The 4996-nt window shown below is 41.9% G+C and overlaps 1 pseudogene; it reads left to right on the top strand.

Moving 5' to 3' along the window:
- Nucleotides 1-3046: 3046 nt before the first annotated feature.
- Nucleotides 3047-4663, top strand: LOC147962363 (uncharacterized; annotated as a pseudogene).
- Nucleotides 4664-4996: the final 333 nt, after the last annotated feature.

Raw genomic sequence — 4996 nt, 5'->3', positions numbered from 1 at the left:
CTTCTCATACTACTCCATGGTATGCTGATTATGCTAATTACATTATTGCTAAATTTATACCACCTAATTTCACATACCAACAAAAGAAAAAGTTCTTCTATGATTTACAACATTACTTTTGGGATGACCCACACCTTTATAAAGATGGAGTAGATGGTGTCATTAGACGTTGTGTACCTAAGCATGAACAGGAACAGATCCTTCGCAAGTGTCGCACCAAAGCTTATGGAGGACACCACGCTGGAGATAGAACTGCACATAAGGTATTGCAGTCCGGTTTTTATTGGCCTACTCTCTTCAAGGATGACCGTAAGTTTGTTGTATCTGGTGATGAATGTCAAAGAATTGGTAATATTAGTAGACATCAAGAAATGCCTATGAATTATTCACTTGTTATTGAACCATTTGATGTTTGGGGCTTTGATTATATGGGACCATTTCCTTCCTCTAATGGATATACACATATTTTAGTTGTTGTTGATTACATTATTAAGTGGGTAGAGGCTATTCCAACTAGTAGTGCCAGTCATAACACCTCTATTAAGATGCTTAAAGAAGTTATTTTTCCAAGGTTTGGAGTCCCTAGATATTTAATGACTGATGGTGGTTCACACTTTATTCATGGTGCTTTCCGTAAAATGCTTGCTAAATATGATGTTAATCATATAATTGCATCCCCTTATCACCCACAGTCTAGTGGTCAAGTAGAACAGAGTAATAGGGAACTCAAATTAATTTTTCAAAAGAGTGTTAATAGGTCTAGAAAGAATTGGTCCAAGAAACTTGATGATGCATTATGGGCCTATAGAACTGCATATAAAATCCTATGGGTATGTCTCCGTATAAAATGGTTTATGGAAAAGCATGTCACTTACCTCTCGAACTAGAACATAAGGCTTATTGGGATATTAAAGAGCTTAACTATGATTTCAAACTTGTCGGTGAGAAGAGGTTATTTGACGTTAGCTCACTTGATGAATGGAGAACCCAAGCCATTGAGAATGCCAAATTGTTTAAAGAAAAAGTTAAAAGATGGCATGACAAAAGAATACAAAAGCGTGAGTTTAATGTAGGTGATTATGTATTGCTATACAACTCTCGTTTAAGATATTTTGCAGGAAAACTTCTCGCTAAATGGGAAGGTCCTTATGTTATCGAGGAGGTCTATCGTTCTGGTGCATTAAAAATGAACAACTTCGAAGGCACAAATCCGGAGGTGGTGAACGGTCAAAGAATCAAACATTATATCTCAGGTAATCCTATAAATGTTGAAACCAGTGTTATTGAAACCGTAACCCCAGAGGAATACATAAGGGACACTTTCCGGAACATTTCAGACTCCGAAAAGGAATAGCTATGTGGTATGGTAAGTAAACCAACTCCAAAACAGTTCTAATGGCAATTTTCTTCCGTTTTGGAATATTTAGAAAAATAGAAAAATAAGAAGCAGTCCAGGAAGGACACGAGGGCTCCACAAGGGTGGAGGGCACGCCCCCTACCTCGTGGGCACCTCGTGTGCTCTCCGGACTCCGTTTTCTTGCATGATACGTATTTTGGTTGGTAAAAATTCATTATATAATCTCCTGAAGGTTTTGACCACCGTATCATGCAAAAATCTCATCACTACAAGAAACTTGGGAATCCATGACGGATTACTGCTGACGTTCCTGGAATCCGTCACAGATTATGACGGCTTTTCTTGCCCCGTCATGAATACCGTCACAGATTAGTAAGCCGTGGTTGGGCCTAAAAACAGCAGGCCCTTCATGACGGACGTTGGGCTGTCATCACGGAAACTGTCATGAATCGACCAAGCGGGCTCAGTCAGGCCAATCACTTTTTTTAATATACACCATCCAGACCGTCACCGATTGTGCTTCGGCTGATGTGGCGTGTCTGCCCCTTCTTTGGCCCACATGTCGGTCGGACCATAGGTTTTGCCCAAAAAAATAAAAGTGTGATTATACGTGGGTGCCATTGTATGCCCCACATGACAGGGTATTTTGGATTATGTTGCTTCCCGTAACAAAAAACTATTGAGACTTAGGTATTTCTTTTCCCCGATTCTTACATCCCCCAGATCCCATCGGCCGGCGCAGCCGCCGCTGCCAGTGCCGCCGCCGACTGCCCGGGCGAGGGTGGTTAGATTCGGCGGGGTGGTCCCTCTCGGCGCCATCTTCACGACGCCGTCGGCCTCTCGCATCGCCGCCGTGCGCCCTTGCTGCACCGACGAGGCAGCCTCCGCCCGCCATTGCCGCGCCGACGAGGCAGCCTCCGCCCACCATTGCCGTGCCCACAAGGCAGCTGCCGCCCACCATTGCCTCACAGATGAGCCAGTCGCTGCCCGCAGTTGCTGCACTGGAAACTCCCTCATTCTTTCCCAACATCAACCTCAGCCAGGAGCGAACGGTATGCCTCCAGCAGAAATCATCTCTCTCCTTCAGAATTTGTTGACTAAATACTGTGCTTTGCAATTTTCCCCTTCTGAATTTGGGGTGAACCTCTTCCCTTTAGGTTTAATGGTGTGTTATTTGAGGTAGTTAGATTACCCAATTAATGAATGTGTTGATGGATGCAGATACATATTCAGAAAATACCATCTCAGTGTAGTTAGCATTTGAGATTTTAGTTCCATTTTTCTTGTTTTCATGACACCATAGATGTGACACGTGAACCATGTACATTATGTTTTTCAGGGTGCATTCATCCACATACATATTGAGTTGGCATCAATCGATGCATTGTCTTATTCACATACTAGTAGTCGTAGATTTTGTAGGCAAGCTCATACTAGTAAATGCGTGCTACGGATTTGTATTGATTTGTAGACCTCTTTAATGTCGAATAATCAGTGAAATATTTTGTCGAGTGGTGTATGTTCCTTTGTCACAACGAAAGAAAAAAAATCTTTTGATGAACAGTGTTCACTATAGTGCGAAGCAGTATAATTTTAAATCTGAACATATTTTAGTTTGGTATACTGTACATGTTAATTTGATGGCCGGGGTAAACCTTTGATTGAACTGGTTCTTTTTCTGCAATGCAGATGGATAGACGTTGGATTCATGGTACATTGTTTTCCCATGAGTACACTGAAGGTGTCAAAGAATTTATGAACTTCATTCAAGAGAAATTCAGCGAGGATGATAAAATACTTTGCCCATGTAGAGAATGCCTTATTCATAAGTACCAGCATCAGACCGTTGTGAACACGCACATATTGATGTATGGCATGGAAAGTACATATACTCGTTGGATATATCATGGAGAAGACTTTGATGTAGATGTTATTGAACATCCTGTTGATGTGCATGACACCGATGATGGTGACAACGGCGCTGACCGATTTGAAGAGATGTTTGAAGACCTACGCACAGCAGTAGAACAAGCTCAGAGTGAAACTGAAAATCAAGATGCTAACAATGGTGGAAACCCTTCTGAGAATGAGTCTTTTTTGAAGGATGTGATGAAGGAGGCAAAATGGCAGCTTTATCATGGTTGTACCAAGTTTTCAAGGTTCTCCTTTGTGGTAAAGCTTCTTCACTTGAAGTCATACCATAGGATCCCGAATAGTGCATTTACTGAAATTTTGAAGCTATTAGCTGAAGCATTCCCTTAACCCAATACGCTCCCAAAATAGTATAAGGAAGCAAAGAACCTTCTAAAGGAATTAGGCCTTGGGTATTAGTCTATACATGTGTGCTTCAATAATTGCATTCTGTTCAGAAAGCAATATGCCAATCATGGCAACTGCCCAGTTTGTGGCCTATCAAGGTGGAAAGACCCTGCTAGAAAGAAGATTCCACAGAAAGTGTTGAGGCATTTTCCATTGGTGCCTAGGCTAAAGAGGATGTTTCTTTCCAAAAAAGGCGCAGAAGAAGCACAATGGCATGAGCTAAAGAGGCAGCCCAATGAGAAGGAACTGAGTCATCCAAAAGACGGTGATGCGTGGAAACATTTCGATGAAAAATTTCCAGAATTTGCAAAAGATGCCAGAAACTTTAGGCTTGGCATTGCCACTGATGGGTTCAATCCTTTTGGAAATTTTAACACAACCTATAGTATGTGGCCTGTATTTGTTATACCATACAACCTTCCACCTTGGGCATGCATGGATCAGTCAAATTTTATGATGGCTCTGCTGATTCCAGGTCCCAAATCACCTGGCAAGCACTTCGATGTCTTTCTACAACCACTTGTGGAAGAATTACTTGAGCTCTGGGAGGGTGTACGTACATATGATGCTCTTAGTGGAAAAATGTTTGATCTTCATGCTGCAGTTCTATGGTGCATTCACGATTACCCAGCTCTGAGCACTCTTTCAGGGCGTACCACAAGAGGCTATTTTGCATGTATTCATTGTGACAAACACCCACTTTCTTACAGCCTAAGGAGTAAAATTGGGTATATTGGTCACTATCGTTTCCTTCCAAGGGTCATCGTTTGCGGAGAAACAATGAATTTGTTGGTCTTCATGAAAGCAATGATGAGCCAGGTAAATTCTCTGAGAAAGAGTTGCAAGCAGAATTGGAGAAGGTTAGACCTGGGAGACAACAAGAAAGTAGAAAAAGGAAGCGTTCTGACTTGGGCAGCAAGAAGGATCATGTGCCAATTTGGGGCCGGCGGGTTTGTTTGTGGGATTTGAAGTATTGGGCAAAGTTGAAGCTGAGACACAATCTTGATGTCATGCATATTGAGAAAAACATTTGTGAAAACCTCGTTGGGACAATTCTGAATCTCGAGGGTAAGACAAAGGACACACTTAATGCTAGGATTGATCTCAAAGATTTGAATATTAAAGAGGAGTTGCAATTGAGGAAGGAGGGAGACTCATATGTGATGCCTCGGGCCCGATATACCTTGTCCAAAGAACAAGTTGTTGCATTTTGTCAATTTTTACGAGAGTTAAAGTTTCCAGATGGGTTTGCTTCCAACATCTCAAGATGCACAAGTGCTGATGGAACCAAGGTACAAGGCCTGAAAACACATGATTGTC

This window comes from Triticum urartu, chromosome 7A (assembly GCF_056163025.1).
Source record: "Triticum urartu cultivar PI428250 chromosome 7A, HENAU_Tu73, whole genome shotgun sequence".
NCBI classification, from domain to species: domain Eukaryota; kingdom Viridiplantae; phylum Streptophyta; class Magnoliopsida; order Poales; family Poaceae; genus Triticum; species Triticum urartu.
The sequence above is the reverse complement of the archived record's forward strand: the minus strand, read 5'-3'. Positions and strand labels throughout refer to the sequence as shown.